Source organism: Manacus candei, unplaced genomic scaffold (assembly GCF_025592945.1).
Source record: "Manacus candei isolate 608988 ecotype Guabito, Panama unplaced genomic scaffold, ASM2559294v1 h1tg000153l, whole genome shotgun sequence".
NCBI lineage: Eukaryota > Metazoa > Chordata > Aves > Passeriformes > Pipridae > Manacus > Manacus candei.
Window position 1 is genome coordinate 2,218,395 of NW_026138201.1, and position 20,663 is coordinate 2,239,057.

Here is a 20,663-nt window from a genome sequence, read left to right on the forward strand (position 1 = left end):
GCTCAAATACTTCAGACATTTAATACAAACCTAAAAGACAAGACAGGCATTCAGAAAGGCGCATCGGGTGTTTCTCCAACACGACCACTGACTTCCTTATTTATTGCACTGATGAATGTTTGTTCCCCATCCTCCCTCAAAAAAACCCCACAGAACCTGAAAGTGACTGTGCACAACAAAAGTGCAAGTTAATTAAACAAGAACCAGTTCAACCCTGAGATTAGCTCAGTGCTGATGTTGCCAAAGTGTGAGTTCAATCCCTGGGGGGGACATTCACTAAAGAGCTGGACTTTAAATCCCTTCCAACTCAGAATATCCTGTGATTTTGTGATTCTGTGAACCAAATCTTCCCAAAGTCTGTGACATTTATTGCAGGGAATCATTGCAAGTGGTTGTTCTTTACACCAAAAAAACAGAATAAATGGCCTTCTCTGCACTTGCTCCTGGTTTTACAGTGTCACTGAGGGAACTCCTGGCACAAGTATGAAAGCCTCCCCCCTTCAAACACTTTTCAGTCAGCACTAGCCCAGCGTTCTGGGTGCACTGGAAAACAAAGTGATTCCAAGGCTAACACACAGTTAAATGTTACTAAATATTAAAAATGTAAAATCCATACAGGTTTTATGTTAGGGAATAAATTTTTCCCTGAGGGTTATGCGAGTCTAGAACAGCAGCACTGAAAACGGGTAGAGAAAGAGCCAAGTGAAACCAACTGGAATGCAAAGAGTATCCCCTAGAAACAGCAGAAAGTAATTTGAATGTGAATTTTACTTTTATTTCCCAGTTTTAATAAAAAATGGATTATAAGCTATAAAGGTGGGTATTTTTATAGTATAATTTTACATCCTTTTTAAAAGTTGTCTGACTTAAATATTTGCTTTCATGCAAGCAAGGGCTCTTTTCTTCTAGGGAATACAAGCAATCTGCTTCAGAAGATGTATTTCATAAAAAGCCACGCTAGAATGCAGCAATTCACTTAATCTGTGCAGTTTCTGGAAAGCAGGACTGGAAGTATTTTCTGTGACCTTGCTGATGTGCCTCCCTTCCATTCTGAGGGGACCACTGCCAAGAGTGATGGATGAGGGAGGCCTTCATAGCCACTCCAAGTTTTAAAGCTATTTACAGGTACTTAGGTCCAATTCAGTTTTTAGTGGCAGTCAAGCACCTAAACATCTTTATAAAAGTGGGCTTCGGTCCTCTGCTTAGCTACTACAGAGGCTGAGTGCTCCAAGAAGTGGTGGCGTGTTTTTGTTTGGGGAAATCTTGTTCCCGGGGAGCTGAAATGAGAGATTCCGCCTGGTTTTGTTACCGGCTGAATGGCTGTAAAATGATGACAACTTGCTGTCACTAACAAGCCGCAGGAAAACAGCCTGAGAATAAAGGAACAGATTCCTTCATGCCCTCCCCCAGAATCGAGGGGTAAGGAAACGCTGGAATAACAACGGGGAAGATTTGGGATTTCAAACACAAGAAGCACCACAAAGGAATGTGCCAGAGAAGGGGGAGGGAAGGGAGGCACAATCCTGGTAAGAATACTCAAGTACAAATTGCTGCGTTTAGGAAATAAGAAATTATGACAGCAGATGTGAAGAACCCTCCCCAAGGAGCTTCCTGTATTAAATGATGCACTCGCAAAGAAGTTTGAATAGGCAAGGTCAGAGATTTTAGGGGGGGCAAACTGTTCTAAGTGAACCTACTTCTGGTTTGAAGGAAACTATCAGAAACTGGTGACCTCTAGAAATATTCTCCAGTAAGATAAATAATTTATGATTCCACAGCTCTACATAAGGGGTTTGAACTACCTGCAAAACAGAGCCTTTCTTTTGTAATTCAGGGATTATGCCCACTTTACACAGGACTGAACTGTGGTTACAAAGGTCCTGAGGGACCTGGGATCTCCCTTTGGCCTTAGGAAGTTCTCAGGAGCTCACAGCAGCTGAGAAAGGAGCTGAACAGAAGTTCACCCTATATACATGAAAGAAATGGGAAGACAACATATTCCACCTGAGGTAAGAAAAAAAGGGGGGAAAGATGAAAAAAAGGTATGTGATAGGACAGGTAAGCCTTCTACTCGATGACAGTCACCCAACCCTGGACATATAAAAAGCTTAAAGACTGGGGAAAGGAAAGGAAGGTTTGGGAAGGGAAGGGAAGGTTTGGGAAGAGAAGGTTTGGGAAGGGAAGGGAAGGTTTGGGAAGGGAAGGTATGGGAAGGTTTGGGAAGGGAAAGGAAGGTTTGGGAAGGTTTGGGAAGGGAAGGTTTGGGAAGGGAAGGTTTGGGAAGGGAAGGGAAGGTTTGGGAAGGGAAGGTATGGGAAGGTTTGGGAAGGGAAAGGAAGGTTTGGGAAGGTTTGGGAAGGGAAGGTTTGGGAAGGGAAGGTTTGGGAAGGGAAGGTTTGGGAAGGTTTGGGAAGGGAAGGTTTGGGAAGGGAAGGTTTGGGAAGGGAAGGTTTGGAAAGGTTTGGGAAGGTTTGGGAAGGGAAAGGAAGGGAAGGGAAGGGGATAGATCCTGCAATAAAAATAAGTAGCAATCACACAAATATCCTGTGCTAAGCAGAAATCAGATATGTGACACACAGACTCAGTAAGCAGAACCCAGTAGCTTAATTCAAGCTCATTTCAGAAACACACACAGATGTCTTTGAACCTTACCTTTCAGTCTATGGTTTTCCTCCTGCATAAGTGCTTGGCTGACTACTGACACTCTTGGTGTGACAGAACAAGCTGTCTCTTTGCAGCTTGACTGATAACCAGACTGACACCCATTACTCCCTTCTTTCTGCTTCCATTTCCAGTAGTCCCCCAAACCGGAACTTTTCCTTTCCTTTAATATTCTGAAATTTATTCCTTTCCCAAACCAGGGTATAAAATGCAGCAGGGAAATAATTATCTGCTTCTACAGCATGCAAGTTTTAAAATTATATGCCCAGCATTACCAACACAGAGAGCTAAGACTCAAATCCCCACAGCAACAACATGCTAACCATCCTCTTCCCCCAGACTTATGGAGCTGCGGGATGTCTGCCAGGGAAAAACAGAGGAATGTAAAAAGGACTGCAAGAACATGAATACTAAAATAAATATCACAAACCTGGCTGTTAGAATCACAGACTGAGAAAAAGCTATTAAATCAGCTAAGCCATCTTCTTACTGATGGCAGGAATGTTCTCCATACATTATTTTTCTGCTGCTTTCTCCAGCACGTGCTCAGAGGGGCCCCAAAGCCCACTGTGTGCAAAGGACACTGCTCCACAGCCTTCAGGGGGCTTCACATCAGGCCAGAAAAATATGGGCATTGAAACACCTCTCCTGAAGAATTACTGGACTAGGAAGGTGCTTGAACCCACACATATTTAATTCCTTTGATGAGGTCCTCCAGTAAATCTTTGTAGTAAGATTTTTTTCTACTTTTCCAGCCTGAAATTTCTGGTACTGTATTTCACACTGTTCTTGTATAGCTAGCATAAATATTTCCCCCTTTTACATGAATTTTCCAGCCTTTTTATGCATCCTATTTATCTTTTTTTGCTTTGTGCATTTCAAGACAATGTTTTATTTTAATCTCACTCCTCCACTCACAGATTTTGCTTTATTTTAGGTTCTTCCCTCAGTTCAGTCCCATGTCCACTGACTCTCACTATATCTCATTCCATTGTCCCCACTGTTCTCTTCATCATCTACCCTTTGTCTCAAGCCTAAAAACACCACTGAGGCTTCCTGAAAACAATTCCAGCAACACACAGGATGAATCTAGACTTGAAAACAACATTGCTCAGGCAGATGCCGCTGAAATAATAATTAGAAACCAAGATAAAATATTGATGACAATCATTATAATAATAAAAAAAAAGTCATAAGTTAAGAGAGAAAACTATAAAGGCACTTTGGTACATTACAGAACATCTGGAGGTCAAGAAGAACAGCATGACTGTAGCACATCCCAGCAAGAGCTGAAGAGGGGCACTTGCCAGATTTTGCACTAACAGTGAGACAGCACAAAGAAAGAAGACAACTCTGGGACTCTCAGCAGTACCAAGATCAGTGGCAAAGTGGTAACTCCAGAAAGTGTTAGTTTTGCTCACACAGTCTGACAAGCTGGGGTTTATGGAGGCAATGAAGAAACAAAATGTAGTATCAAAAAAAAGTGGAAAAAAAGGTATTTTCATGCAGCTATAAAACATCAAAGCCATGTTTTTTGTTTTTTGGTTTTTTTTTTCAGGGAAAGCAACTAAGACAAGAGCAGTAAAATATCTTAAAGAGGAGCCTGAGAGTTTCTGATGGACCACATGCTTCTTGTGCAAATCACTGTTAACCAGAAGCCCTTCCAAGAGCTTTAACAATGGTTCAGATATTCCCTGTACTACAGTGCTCTTCATAAACTGTCAGATCATCCTTTACACCAGGAAATAGAGCCTTTATTTAAACCCAAAAAAATGCACTACAGAGTATTCTGCAGCAATGGTCCTAATTGTCATAGTAACATTTCTATAACCACCAGTGATTGACTTCAGCATCACAAATTACTATTTTTGTTTTAACCCCCAGAAGACTGACCATGAGTTAAGTGAACCTGCTGAAAATAGTAAAGCAATCACTAGTAAAGCAATCACTCACTATGAAAAATAGGCTGAAAATACTAAGGGTTTTTGCTGTCTAAAATACCCATTTTAGATACCTCAGATAGAGGCCAATCAATGGAATTAGTCTGCTATCTTCAGTTCTGCCACTGGGAAATGAATGCTGAAATAATCCTAAAAAGGCATTATTCTCTGGGAAAGGATGAGCCAGGCAAATCACTCTGCAGATGAAAGCCTTTCCAAAGGGATACACTCTCCTCTCTCTCCTCCTCTTCATTTTCTGAAACAGAAAACAAGTCCTGGGAAACCAAAACCACTGAGTTTCCCCTTGGCAGACTGGTCTGCTCACTTGACAAGTGAGGACTTTAAAGTGAGGGCAGCACAGTCAAATGTCATCGAGACTCTTGTGGACTTTAAGTTTGATCATGCACACTTCTCCTGATGGAATCATGAGGCTTTCTAAATAAACATGGCTTCTTGTAGATAGAAACATTCCCCCTTGCATTTAAAAAAATAAACAAATAAAACTAACATGTGTTGACGTGAAATGTGCACTTCTAAGCCCTTTTCCCAAAGCAAACACTTCAGGCACCTGCAATTTGTGTCGATGAGAACTAAACAACAGCATTAAAAAATGAACAGGTTCCTCCTGGATATCCGAATTACAACCTCACAACCTCTGGTGCCTTTTAAGGTCTGAAGTTGTGTCAGGGGAGCTTTAGGTTGGATCTCAGGCAAAGGTTCTTCCCCCAGAGGGTGGTTGGCACTGCCCAGGCTCCCCAGGGCAGTGGGCACAGCCCCAAGGCTGCCAGAGCTCCAGGAGGGTTTGGATGATCCTCTGGGGCACAGGGGGTGACTCTTGGGGATGGGCCTGTGCAGGGCTGAGGGTTGGACTGGATGATCCTTGTGGGTCCCTTCCAACTCAGGATATTCTGTGGTTCTGTGTTTGCCACCCTAAAAAACCTCACAGAGTCCTTCACGATGAACCTCAAATCCTGCTGGAACTCTGACCCTCCTTCAGCTACAGAAGCAACGTGGCATTTGGGGGCACTGCTTTTTCTACATGCCAGTGAAGGGGGCACGAAGCGTGCCAGGGTGAGAGCCTTGGGGCCCTCCCTCCACCCCAGTCCCAGGCAGAGGGGCTGGGACCCCTCCCTGGCCCTCCTGGGTGCCTCCAGACTCTGCTGCCTTGACTCTGTATCCACACAGGCTGAGACATCCCTGACTTTAGGCAGCAAATAAATGTACAGATGAGGGTGAGTTTCATTTGCTGGTTGCCAAAAAACTGAATTCATTCTGTGAGAACCATGAGAGGACAACATGCACTGTGTCCCCCTTCTCCTCAGGGCACGGTGTGTCAGAATACTGCTGCGTAAGTCTGGAGAGTTGTCTTAAGGTCAAAAATTGGAAAAAACCTTTAAAAATGCCCCTTTACCATGGCTCTCATCTTGAGCACATAAGGCCCACTATGGTATTTTCAAAAACCTTTGCCTATGGTGTTTCTTTAATTGAAAGAGATCTGAAGCATCCTGGTTTTCTGTCTCTGCTCTGTTCAATGGCTTCTGCTGAACCAAGTTAGACCAAAGCCATCGTTTATTAAGAGAACTCTTTGGATTGCCTCTATAAAAAAAAGTCTGAGATGGTTTTCTGAGCCAGCAAATCTAAATTTGATATCTGTTATCAGTCAAATAATACTCAGTTTTGTGACTGTATCTTTTCCCTGGAAGTCAGAGCTATTCCCACCTATAGAGTCAAAACCAGGGGACATAATTCTGAGTTACTTGTAAGCCTCAGAATCCTACTCATTTTGTCTTCTTCTGTTTAGAAACTCCTATTTCACATACCAATACAACATACACACACACACACACGTACATATATATATGTGTCTCACATATATCACATATTTGTTAACTGCAGATCTACAGGGCACTGAGCAATCTGGTTTGTAACATGCAAAAAAAAAAATCAGTGACTTAAGTAAAACCTCTTATTTCTCTATAATTACAACTATCTTAACCTTCATTAGGAAAAAAAAAAGGCAAGAAAATGCTCCAAGATATTTCTCACCAAGCTAAAACACACATCATTGTTTCTACTTTTTTGGATCCTAACGACCTGTCAAACACACTATGAGAAAATTCTTCACTGAAATGATTTTTTTGCTTCAAATTAGTTTTCTTCCACTGATCTCGAACACAAATATTATATGTTGCCCTCACTGCTTTATTTATAAGGAACACACCAACATAATTGTTAGCTTCAACTGTCACAGAAAGATTATATAGACACAGCAAGTAGGAAATGAAAGGAATTATTTGCCTTTTGGAATGGTGCCCTAACATCCACTTCTGTGAAGTTTCCTGCAAAAATATCCTGTACCTACTGTACAACAAAGTTCTGACCAGGTGTCCAGAAAGAGATAGACACTGAGTTCAGAAAATACAAAAGCTGCACATTTACCTAAGAAATCTAATTCTGTATTTATTTAAAGCAGTTACCACTTAGAAACCTGCTTAGTTAGTCTTATTTTGAATAATTTCAAATTACCTTTTCTCATTTCCCTACCTGGTTCCCAAAACTGCAGTAACTGAATATTCTATTTATGAAGATTTAATTTTATTTTGGCTCATTAGCGGCAGCATTTTCTGAATCAAATTCTCATCCATACAAATAAACTGTTGATTTATTCAATTTAAAAAAAGAAACACAACCCAACAGTACTGCTTTGTTTTCACCTTAAACTTCTGCTTTACCATATATCCAATATATTTTAAACACTGCAGTGCTCTTAAGATTTACAAATAGACCTCATGTTTGTCAAGGTTAAATGCATTACTGTAATCCTACTTAGGATATTGCCTGAATGTACAAAACATTGTCATATTTACATGAAATATTTAAATGGATACATCTTTCTTGAGTAAAACCCAATCTTTTCCCTGAAAAATATACTATTTTGGTCCCATACTACCTGTATTTATCCAAAAATACCTGTAGAAGTAGATAATCCATTTAAGTAATTACCTCTAGAGAAGGAAATTTTAAATAAATATCCAAGAGCCACAAAATTCCTTCCTCATTCTAAAAAATGTGCCTTCGTGTCTGGCAGTAAAACAAAATCTACTACCTGAATTCCTGAGAACCATGTGTGTATATACATTCATAAAGGACAAATCAAAAGCCTCAAAGTGATGCTACTCATTCTAAAGGCAAATAGCTAAAAATACAGGTTATGTGGGGGAATTATAAAAAACGGACATTCCAACAGGAATAAATTAGGGATGTGGGGATTTGATTCTACATTTCACTCTGCAATTTGGGCATGTCAGTTGATTCAACTCTTGAATCTCTCCAAATATTATTTACTGAGATGAAGACTATGTAAGTACTGAAACATGACTTATTTAAGAAAGAGCTTGGTTTATTTTTTAACTGAAGAAAGTGCTTTTTCTTCACTCTTTTGGCCCCATCCACAAAACAAAAGTGGTCAGTATATTCCCACAGTTCAAGATTAATGGAATGCTACAATACATGCACACAAATATATGTCAGAGGTGAAAAGTAGAACACAGTTTACATATAAATATATTTAGAATGATACTACTTCCAAGATCAGTGCAACTTTTTCTGTTAGTGCCTGGAGTTAAATTATAAACTTTATCAAGCAAATCCTTACCAGTTTCATTTTTTTCTCTTAGAGACAAAACTTTGGAAATGAAGTATACTGCCATATTAATTTTGTTGTCTCCACTTTTCCCTCATTTAGCTGCAGCCACCCCATTGAGATCCTTCGTGTCATCTGATTAATGTTCAGGGAGGGAGTCACTGGGTTTGTTACTTTATTTTTCCAGGTATTCCTTGGCGTACAGAAAAAACAGTCAACAGTTGTTTGAACCACTCACTTGTCCTTCCTGTAAAGTCATGCCCACAAAGAACCCCCTTTATGACATAAAGCCTATACAGTTTAGGGGAGAAAAGGAAATGGAAATCAAAATGAAAAACTATTTAGGAGGGAAAGAGCCAAGTACTGGAACAAACTCACTACACATTTTTGGATTTTCTTTTCCCTTTTGTCTTATTTGATCAACATGGTGAAATCTGAACATTTTTTCAGAGTTGACAAATCTGAAGTTTCCATTAAAACATGTTGAAGTCAACATTTCATTGTCATTTTTGACCAAGTTACAAGACTGTTAACCTCTGGCAGTAGCTAAGTTTTAATCCACCCCATCCCCACTACATTAGGCAATGCATCTTGAACTTTTACCAGAAGCTACTCATTTTAGGGACAAAGGGTTGAGGGGCAAAACTGAGATCTACCTCAGAACAGCAACACAGTGTAGAAAAGCTCTGAGCAAGAAATTTTTTTGCTTTTCTACCAAAGAACCGGAAGAAAGGACGTCCCACCAAGTCAAAATAATTCTAGTATTGCTATTTATTATGAAATCCAACAGCAAAGGATGCTGGACACTGGACAGCCCTACAGGAACAGAGAGTCTCTGCCTCAAACAGTTTAGAGTCTCCAGAAACTCAACAAAGGACATGGGAGAAAAACAACCCAGCAACGCAGAGGAATGATCGGTGCAGCGGCAGCACAGGGTGCTCCTTCCATCTTCTTTTAGGGAGAAGGAAAAAAAAAGAAAAATAAGCAAGATTAGCATCACAAAAGGCAAAAGCAGCAAGAAGATGGGATATGATAGAGCCATTGAGAGCAGGAGAAAGGTGGTAAGAAATGAAGTGGCGTGCAGGGTGTGCGCGTGTGACACGGCACGGCGAGCCAAGCGACGCGATCGGGAGCCAGCAGGAGAAGGGAGCTCGTGCAAAACACCCAGTTAGGAAAAGCAAGGGGGAAAAAAACCCAGTCAAAAATATCAGTCACCATCAACCTCCTTCGTATGCTACCTGTACAGCTGCTCTGCTGGCTTCAGCCTTTGGGCGAGTGACAAGCCCCTCACCTGCCATCAGGGAAGACAGACTGACTGCACGGCAGAGGAGCCGAATGGAAAAGGTTAAGAGGACATGCCACACGAAAAAATAGCTCTCAAAAAAGTGATGTACACTAAATAGAGTGATCTTGTTTTCAGCAGAAAAGTCTGAATTACAAATACGTAACAAGTAAGGGCTAATACTTGCAATTGAAATGTATTATACATCAGCATTACACCTCTCAATCTGAGTGAAGATGAGTCCCTACTACAGTAATATTAGTATGGCTCTCCATAGCCACACAGAATACAGCATATTTAAATGGTATTAGGAACTCAATCTTACTCCCATGGTAAATAAAAGCATCTTAAATTGTGACCGAAAAGAAAACATCAAGCATTTTGTATTTGGGTTGGTGTTATGAATCCCAAATCAGTTATGACTGCAAGTTACTACCCATATACCACACTGGTTAATTGTTAATCCTCATACAATTTCCACTGTCATATCAAATCCCACCAGAAGTGTCACACTTGTTGACATGTCAACAATGAGGTCAAGCAGCCCCAAAGAACGAGCTGCTTCACCCTCCAGGGGTGGTCACTGCAGAAGCAGGGGAATAACCAGTCCCATAACAGCTCTGCCCCTTTTTGCAATAGATCTTGGACTGTCATCTGCAGCCTTGCCCACGCATCACACTCTCAATGCTATTTTATTTGGAATAACATTGACTAAAACAATGCTTTTCCAAGAAGAAGTCAAAGGGTACCAATCCAGTAACCTTAAAGGACTCTCTCACATTACTAACTTTGCTTGTATTTCAAAACATAACCTAGAATACCCAGGATTTTAAATGAAGCATTTATTTTAAGTTAGAAATAACAATTAGAGACCACTTTGTTCTCGGGCACTCTCACGCAGACCGAATTTACCTACGGACAATGACCACAAAACCCCAACTGGTGTATGATCCAGAACACCCAAATTAAAGTTTCCAGCACTACACTGAGTCTTATTTTGAAAGTTCAGACTGTACCTTGCAATATTCTAATATATCTTAAGGTAACAGAACATGTGAAAAGGCTCTTCCTTCAGTTTACCTTGCACATCCCCTCTGAATTCTTCAAAGCAAGATTCAGCAAGAACCAAAGGGACTGCATATTTTCACTATTTCTATTAACCACAATGAAAACTGTTTTCATGGACAAAAAAATATTAAAATTCTCAATTGCAAATGCACTTTCTAATTACTATTGGATATTGTTTTCATATGTCTGAAAAAAAGAAACCGCCTGGGTGATTGATTAAGCAGTTACCTGGTTTCAGGGGATTTGAGTCTCCTTCCTTATAATTTAGTGGCAGAACTCCAGTTGACTTAAATAATAGTGACCTTTCTCTACACTTCTGCACATTCTCCTAAATAGAAGAGCCCACTCCTGTGTAACCCTGAAGGTCAGGAGGACTGCACCTGAGGCAGCAGATCTGATCACATTTGATTCCTGGAAGGGCATAATCTGGAGGTCTCGTCCTAATTTCATATAATACATTCAACTAAATAAATATGATCACAAACAACACTACATTCTACGAGCCATTAACTCAAGAAGCAGCAACATCAACGTCAGAATCATCCCTGCCTGCCAAACCAGAACTCCAGCCCGCTTTACATTCCTGCTGACAGTTCCCATAATGAGCATGCAGCATTAAATAAAAACCATGACCTGTTTAAACAAAGATCAGAGCACCAGCTTTATCTCTGCATTCTCTAATGTTTGTTGTTTGGCATCACAAACTGACACTAAAACAAATATCTTATTAATACCAGCCCAGTAGGTTTTCACACAGGGCAGGAGGTGATGGCTCTTGTCCACCAAGAAGATTTGTATCTTTAAAATGGGAATTTTACTTCATGTGAACATATACAGTTACTGTTTTGATTTAGACCAAAGGAGATAAGAGAAGAGATAGATGGGATAACAAGCAAGAAATTTGAGCACTCTTCTGTCTCAGATAGCTCGAGACAATGAAACAAACCACAAGTGCCAGGCTAAAAACTGGTTAAACACACCATTAAAATTTCATAGACAATAACTAATGTTAATCAGTTCATGTGTGTATCATACATGGGATAATTATTACATTTAATAATTTCGAAGAAATCCATACACAAAATAGAAATTAGCCACCCCTGTTTTTTAGTACCCTACCACAAAATTTACAGTGCCTGGCATCATGAAACTTTATTACGAATGGGTGCAACACAATTAGCATTTACAGTGTCTCCTTAACTGGTCTTCTCGAAAGATGCACGCTTTTTTGGTAGTCAGATTTCAGATGTGCACTTCAAAAATGTAGTCTTATATTTTAAATCTCTACTTTAGAAAAGACTGAGAGTTCACTTCCTCACGAGCCAATCACAAAGTTCAATAATCTTGCCTAGTTATCAATTTATCCAGAGTATCCAAAGATCCTTTGTAGTAGCCTAGATTAACTACGAAATTAAACAAACTGAGGTTGAAACGGCTACCAGTGCTATACATTATCAGCAGATCTCTTAATTATGATACTGTCAAGGTATAGACTGTGTAAGCAGAAACCTTCAGCTACCGATCTTCTGCCAAAGAGAATGGAACGTTTAAAATCTGTCCAGTTCCTGCATGTTTCCCATCCTCATCCTCTGTGTTACCCACGGACAAGTATTCATTTATAAATGTATTCCACACTCCCCATCTGCAAGTGCAAAACATAGGACGCTGGTCCTAAGAAAGCAATGCATTAAGAGCCGTGAAATCCCTACCTAAACATCCCCGATCTTTTTTGACTGCTCCGCTGCTCTGAGCGTGCTGGACACCAGATAACAGCGCGATAAATGACACGAAAACCGGCGTGAATCCTACCAAACTTATCCAGCGGTTTCCTCCCGGAACAAAACTTTGGAGGTCACTCAGTCCTCTCTCCTACGACAAAGGGAAGTTCTTCCTCTTCCATCACCCCTTCCCCCGGCTACGCGAGGAGAAGCCACCGGGGAAGGCGCCCCCGGATTTTCCACGGGGGGCTTCCTTTCCTTGCCGGGAAGGCTCCGGTGACACCTGAGCAGGGCGGGGGGGATGCGGGGGGCACCGGGAGCCCGGGGGTCCCAGCGCAGCCTCCGAGGGAACTCTGCGAACAAAGTAACTTCCCGGCGGGGCACGGCGGGGCAGGGGCTGCTCTGCCCCTCGCCAGCGAGCCGGAGGGAGCACGGCCGGAGGGAGGGGGTGCAGGGTCCCCGGAGCGCCGTGACAGCCCTTACCTTGCTCCGCACCCCGGCGGCGGCAGCGCCGCGGAGCCGGGGCACGGGATGATGCTGCGAGGCTCCCGCCGCCTCTCCCTCCCTCCGCCTCTCCCCCGAGCCTCAGAAAAGCCCTTCCCCTCCGCCACCCCCGCCCGCCTCACTCTCTCCGGCTGTGGGGCATATATATTACATATATCTATTTTTTTTTTAAGAAGCCAAGGGGAAGCTTGGTTGGGAGAGGCAAAGCCCTGACGTGCTCGGGGGTGGGTAGGTGTGTGTGTGGGGGTGCGGCTGGAAGGGGGGTTCAGACCCTCGCACGGCAACACAGAGGCAGACCCATCCCCCCCGTCTCCGCGGTCCCCAGCCGGGGGAGGCAGCGCCGAGGCTCCAGCTCGCTGCCATCCCCCGATCCCGCACCGGGAGCGGGCCCTGCGCTGATCCCCCCGCGGCCAGACCCGCCCGGGGCAGCCGCGCCGCATCCCTGCCCCGACCCCCCGCCCAAAAAATATACATACCCTGCCCGCCGGGGCTCGCTCGGAGGACGCGGGATTTTGTGCGAGCGATCGTCTCCTTCTCCGGGAGCTCAGCCTTCCCCTCCCCCCCGCCTCCCCTCCCCCGCCTCCCCCACCTCCTTTGGGGGGCCAAGAATCCCCCACCGCCGGCCCTCCCTCCTCCCGCCCGGCCGGCTGCGGGGCGCGGTGATGTGCGGTGATGTGCGGTGATGTGCGGGCGCTGCGATGCTCGCCGGCCCCGGTGCTCCATGGCCCGGTCGCTCCCTGGCCCGCGGCCGGGATGCTGCGGCGGAGCGCGGGCTGTCCCCTCCCGCCGCGGGTGCGGGTCAGCGGGGGCGTTGCGGGGCCGCCCCCGGCGGGAGGGGACGCGGCTCCCCCCGGCCCGGGGCAGGGCTGAGGCGGCATCCTTGGGGAGCGGGGGTGTGTGTGAGCCTGGGAGGCAGGAATTCCGCGCCGTTTGGGGGGGTGAGGGGTGTCCCGGTCATCCCCTTCTTCCCTCAGCAGGGAAGTTTGGCAGCGGGGCTCCAAATTCCCGGGGAGCCGCCGCGCATCCCTTCGGCGGTGGCTGGGGGGGCTCCGGAGGTCCGGGGCTGGTGGGGCACCGGGGGACACGGGGGGGGGTCCGGGAAAGCCCCTTCCAGCGCCTCAGAGGCTCCGAGCACGCACAGCTTCCCTCTGCCTCAAAATCAGGCCATCGCAGAATCATAAATATATAACATTGCGCTCTCGATGATATTATGAGTGGAGAGCAGGAGAGTTGAGTGCGTACATGGAGGAGAGGCAGATTACACGCAGAAAGGGCTTTGCTGCACCGACGCCGAGCGATTCTGAAGTGGAATGGTTTTAAAATCCTCCCAGGAACAAATGTGATTCCCGCACGCTTCTTCCCGTGTCACCTGCGGGGCAAAGGGAGCAGTGCTGGATATCCAGCAACAATTAAGGGAGTTACTTCTGCTTTTAGTACGCACACGGTGACTTAGTGCTGATCAAACACTCGTTTAAAAAACTCCCGAGCTGGAAAACACCCGCTCTGTGAAGGAAAATTGCAACTTGGGCATTTCTCCTATGAAAAATGAATGGAATAGATGACATTAGGAAATTTTTTTCGGAGGAAATAAAGGTCTGTGTGTTGCCAAAGCAGAGGCCAAACTCACACACGGGGAGGGGACACCTCAGCCACCCGCTGAGCACTCCTTTGTGCTGTGGGCAGGGGCTGGGCTGGGCATCAGAAACCCCAAATTGGCCCTGAGAACCTTCCCACAAGGTTCCCTTTATTGGCAAAACACATATTTATCTTGAAAGTTTGCGTTTTGACATGTCAGCGTTTTTACAACAATATAAATGTGCTCGAAAAATTTTTGATCAGCTTAATGGTTAGGACCTGTTAGAAGCTGCAGAACATATTCACAATCAATTCACTTATTCAGATGCATGAATAGAAGCTTAGAAAAGTAATTACAGGCACCTTCTTTTTTTTTGGAAAATCTTGAGGCTGTGTGGTTTCCCCGTGGGAAATATGAGTAATAAATTCCTACCAAAAAAAAAAAAAGGCAAACGTGCTAAGCATTGTCCTCCTTTATTTTTATCTTTAATATTAAAATTGTTGATTAAATGTTGCAGGTAAGGTAAGGATGGTTGGATGCAAATCCCTAATTTTAACTATTCTTTAAAAGAACAAACAGAAAGATTTGATGTTGGGAGTTTAGATTTTCTTTTCACTTTTTAAATCCCTGTTGTCTTTCTTAAGAGAAATTGAGTTTCCTTTTTTTGATGAACGTGTAAACATAAATTTGCAACTGATCAGTATTTACAAATCTGGCTTCTTTGATTTTACAACGGAGAGATGACACTGTACATATATACATTAAATTAATCTGGTTTAGCTTTAAAATATCTTATTCAGAATATTAATTTCTCGCCCTTTTCTGTTACAAAATAGTGAATAGCACTTTAAATTATTGGTTATTTATGATTTGCATCAAGTTCTGTTTGTACGAGAACTGACATTCAATTAAAATTTACATGAGATCATGTTAAATTGTTCAGTAGGACCACCTTAAATATGCTCGATGCATTTCAAAAGTATGTTTGCATTTTAAAATATTTTATGAAACAACTGAAATCATGGCCTGCAGAATGGGAATTAAACTGGAAGCTTCTAGTAGCCACAGCTTTCACAATCTTGGAGAAAGCAGATCTTATTCTCTCATACTCAGGTTTAGCTGTAGATTGACAGAGGAAAATAGGTAATCTTCCTTTTTTTTCTTACTCTTAGGTTGATTTTTCAGCTTTACTACTTCTTAACTGAGCTACTTGAATGGATTGAAACAAAGAGGATATTCAGAAGAAACTGCAGCTCTCAAAAATTGCTTCCCAGCATCGGTTCCATCCTGTTCCATCTGCTTAGCCAGGGACTTCAGTCAGTCCAGTGGCATCACCTTCAAAACCTGAGCAGCAAAGGTCTTTTTGATTGACTGTCTCAGTACACCAGAGCCAGTGTAAAGCTGTAACATCAAGTGTAAATTGAAGAGATGCAGAAAAAATTCCAATTTTATGGAATTTTATGGAATTAACCATCAATGTTGGTTTTGTTTTTGTTTTAAATAATGAATTTTGAGGGGTGATATTATGCAATAATGTCGTCCAGCTAGGACAGTGCTCGTAGGGATTTTCATCAAAGCATGGCACAATGAAGCAAGGAACCCCTAAATAGTTACCCTGGGTTGTACAAAGAGATTATTACCTCGAGGTGGAAGAGCTTATATATCTTATTTTTTGAATGATTAGTTTTGAAGACAGTAAGTAATCTATGTGAATCTTCACTTATGTAGCAACTGGCAAAAATTAATTTCAAGTGATAGGGGAGGAAATGATCCCCTTATCTAAGGTGAAAGGTAGGTGGGCAAATGAAGTTCAGGAGATCACTGGGAAAAGCAGAACTGGATAATAAATATAATCCTGTGTGTCAGCGTATCACTTCACTTCTGCTGAATTTTTGGCTTTCTGGTGGTTGGCAATTATTTATGTGTAGTTTGATTTAAATCTGTGCTTCAAAACCACCCGTTAAGTGAACAGATCAAGTCTACTTTGGGGTTTTTTATGTATCTTGAGTTTTGAGACTCCTGTCAGCACAGTGTCACCGCAGAAGAGGAGCAGCAGACCAGTGCTGAGTGACAGCCTAGAGCTCTGAAATCTGCAATCCATCCTCTCTTACATTATCCATTCCCCATCCTCTGCTTCTCTGACATGTCAGACTTTCCTGCACATGCACTGCAGAGCTTGTCTGGGCACTAAACTCAGGACTTCCTAAACTTGTCTGACTTGCTTATGATGCTTTCCTGAAGGATCAGATTTAGTGCAAGTAGCAGCTGAACTGATACATTCCATGTGTTTTTTTGCCAGGACACCTGAATATAGAGCAGGCAAGTCCAACTAGGGGTACATGATGCACTGCTGTATGTCCATGAAACCTGGACAAACACAGAGGAACATCAGGTGGTGCCTGGGCATAATTATCACATGGAGAGAATGATGTATTGTCCAGAATGGAAAGACCTGTTACTCGAGCAAAAATAAAAGTTTCACAGGGGTTTTTTTGCTAAATTTTACATCCTTCCCACAGAAATTCGAAGATGGGTCTGATGAATGACTAATAGCCCCTTTCTTTGGTGGGGAGGAGGTCTCTAACACGTGTGATATCTTTAATCTAATAAATACATCGTTCTTAACACTAAACAGATCAACCAAATCAGTCTCGTGTTGTTTCCCAGTAAACCTCGGTGGTTTTCTTTCAGCTGTGGTGAGGTGTTCCCTCCAACTCCTCATAAAATATGGAACTGCAGTGCTCTGCCTGTGGGGAAAGAGCCTGGAGCCACATAATGATGTATCTGTTCAACAGTGTGAAAGAGAAATTCCCTATTCACAGCCCTGCACAGTCAACTTTGCCTGCTGGTAAACTTTAAATTGCCCGAGTTGCTTCATGTCACGACTAAAAGCCATTTGTTTCTCCCTTGTGTTATGTTGTGTTTGACAAAACAGAGGGGACAAAAGTCTCACCATCACTTGCACGCCCAGAAAACAATTGTACGTTGTCCAATTGCATGGGGTTTTTCTTATGCTTAGAAATATGGTCTAATAATACCATAGATGCCATAGGACCTTTTCATTTGCCCATTGTGAGTGAAATGAAAAGCTGAAGCCCTGAATACCAAAGCACCATTCTGTGAACTGTGAAACTGAGGAGGTATACCCAGCAGCCCCAGAAAAAATGACAGGACAAAACCTCAGACAAGCCCTCATTGTTTCATCCCAAAGATGCCAAAAATGGCTTTGGAATGATATTCAGCTTTTAATTAAGACAAATGAGAAAAGTCACAAATCATCCGTTTTACAGGTCGTGTAGAACGTAGAATTTCTCCTTCTTAAACACTGATGTAATTCCCAGTTTCATTTAACTGGAGTTTTTCTTGAAGTTTGCTGCTGTGTCAGAGGCTGGAACGCTACAAATAACTCTAAAGCCTGAATAGCAGTTACCTATGTTACTAATAGTGAGATGAAATATCTGCATCCTCCTGTATTAAATAGAGGAAATTAAGTAGAGTGAATAAAAAAGAAAACGCACTATTTGTATTTTGAAAGCTCTGGAATTATGTATTTGGAACAGCTCTAAAGATGAGCTGCTTCTCAGTGCTATGAATTTAAAAATGTAACTGGGAGGCCATCTATAGCGATAAAAGGGGGTTTGTTTTTTTTTTTTAATCAGTGATATCTATCCTTGAGCTCAGGGGGAAAAGTCCATTGCAACAATCAAGTGGACATGTTTGTGCTCCTATTTTAAGAACACATCCCTTTTATAGGCATTAAACACGGTTTACTAGTGGAAAATTTTCATTTATTACAACTGCTTCACGTAGTGTCTTTCATGTAAACATTACAAAAAGGATTTAGTGTTTGATTTAGAAGTTGGGGTTTGGGTTTTTTGGTGGTTTTCTTTTTGCCCTTTGTTCTTGTTTTGTGTTTTATTTCTTTGGAGAACTCTTTTTTTTTTTTTTTTCCCCTTTCAGGAAATTTCACATAATCTTTTCCATTCGTCATCAGCCAGGTTGCTGATTACCAGAGTAACTGCCAAGCTTTCAACTCCTTGTCATCAATGGGCTGTGAATGACAGACAGCATTAATGTTGGCAAGCTCCCACTCTCCTTTTCGCCTTTCCCAAATGTAATTAAACTGCACTAATACAGCAAAAGAAAAGCTGCAGCTTTATTTTACTCACCCTAATAACATAACAATTAAATCACAGAGGCACACAATGGAGTCAAATAAACCCATCATGACGAGGAAATTCAGAGGTAAGGGAAGTGTGGATCTACCACTCTGTGAAAAACACCAGTCGAGTGTTCCTCTCCTGGCACTGCTTGACCTCCAGCAAAATGATGAGGCCAACACGTGAGTAACCACCCTGTCACAGCCTGCTGAAAGGCCTCCAGTGTTTCCTCCTCTCTTGCACCTTTGCTTTAGGCATAAAGGGAATAATTAGCTTCTCCTTCAGATGATCCCCTGGCAGGGGACGGCTGGGTGAGGAGCAGAAAGGAGGGGGTCAGAGTGTACAGTTTGAACAGCACTGCCCACCTGATCCACTGGAAAGGGGTGGCACTATCCTGATCTTTGAGGAAGGTCTGAGCCTGTGCTTTGAAGCCTGCAGGGGTTAGAGGATAACCAGGAGTCAGGAAGAGGGAGGAACCAGAGCCCTCACCTCGCTTGCAGAGGTTTGTAGAACACACAGATACCACTGAACATTTCTGAAGCAGACTAATTGTCAGGAGATGAATATATATGCATTCCCCTGGATGAAGGTGAGTGAAGAAACTACTGGAATTTACCCACAAACCTGTCATTTCTTGCAGCTGTGCTCTGGGATAGGAAGCAAAGGCTCCTAAGGAGGCTGAGAACTGCCTGCCATGAGCTCTGTAAGCACAGCTCTGAGGTCAGCAAACCTGCCTTACAGGACAAAGCAATTTTGCAGTAATGCAAAGAAATAGCTTGACTAGATGCAGTCAGAAGAAAATAAAGACTATTAGACAGCTACTCAGAAACATGGACACCATCCTCAATATAGAAGGCATGGAAAAGCCAGGGCCCTCCCCAGCCAAAGCAGACACAACTTCAAACATGACAATTTTTAGGCCAGCCTGGATAAGCAGACTCTGAGTCTGTCTGCTTGTGCAATTTTGGTGACTAATAATGACTGTTAGCTGACAGGTGGTACCTTATAAATCCAGCCTGTGCCAAATTCTCTGAAGGACTGTTCAGTAAGTACTGGAAATAACTAACTTCTGTGGAGTAAGTGATTTACAACTGTGAACAAATTGTCCTGCAGCACCAAAGGCAGATCAGCATGATGATAATCTTCCACTTTAGCTTTTAGACAAAGTTTAGAGCAGGATGTTCTGTGTTACATTTTTTGGTAGATCTGGAGCAGGAGCGAGGTTCTACATGTGTGATAACGTGGCTGAAGTGTAGTGAACAGCAGAAAGGAAAAAAGAGAGGCATGTAAAATAAAAACATAAAGCCACTGGAGTAAATGAATAGTGTATAGGAGAAACACTAAAGATGTGTCAAAGGTTTCTGTTAGATTTGATCTGCTGTAGTGCTGTTGCTTTAAACAGGCAGTTGCAAAATGGCCCAAAAGACCTTTTGGGTAAGTGTCATGATTTTCTCCTTGATTCAGCAAACATCAAGGCTGCAGTGTTCCAAGCCAGCTCCAGACCCTCAGAGGGAGAAACAGCACATCAAACACCCACCTCATCTGTTTTTGCCATCAAGCAAAGAAAGAAGATGCCACAAAATATGTGGAAAAAGCACATCAGAAGAGCACAACTGAGCCTTCAGCTGTTCTTGTGTGTCAACCATAATTCTTGTTAGGAAAAAAAAAACCATGGCAGATTTGGTTACTGTGTAGAAACTACCTTGAACACTTTAAAAGGCTTGCTCTGAGTTACCACGAATAGATGATTCCCAAGACTCTGTAAAAATTTAATCTGATTTTCAGACTGAATATTAAGTGAGGATTGGCAATAGAAATTGGCCCTAAAAATGAGGGGAAAAAAAATGCTTTTCTTGCAAGTGAGGTTTGCAGCATTTCTATGTGATGGCCTTTGATTGTCAGAGTGGGCAGCCACATTTGAGGGACTGCTAGAGGAGGCTTTGGTCCAGAACTACTCCTGGCTTCTTCCCTGCACCTAGATAATACCCTGGGCACATGGTGGTCTCTTTGAACAAAATTAGATGTATTTACAAATAGGCTGGGACCAGCCCAGGGCTGCTGGCCTGAAACTCCACCCAAAGCAATAGGAATTGTGTTAAAAAGAATCAGTT

The 20,663-nt window shown here is 42.8% G+C and overlaps 1 protein-coding gene across 6 annotated transcripts in view; it reads right to left on the reverse strand.

The window, feature by feature from the left end:
- The window catches only part of MPPED1 (metallophosphoesterase domain containing 1), a 61,082-nt gene extending 47,006 nt beyond the window's left edge, over positions 1–14,076 (reverse strand). The window contains exon 1 of one of the 6 annotated variants that reach the window (XM_051772483.1): positions 14,059–14,076. The gene's annotated coding sequence lies outside the window, so the exon portion shown is untranslated. Of the gene's footprint in view, positions 1–2,652; positions 4,211–12,303; positions 12,632–12,795; positions 12,894–13,292; positions 13,365–14,058 lie in introns of those variants that run through there. The other 5 variants (XM_051772478.1, XM_051772480.1, XM_051772479.1 and 2 more) reach the window with 5 other exon arrangements.
- Positions 14,077–20,663: the final 6,587 nt, after the last annotated feature.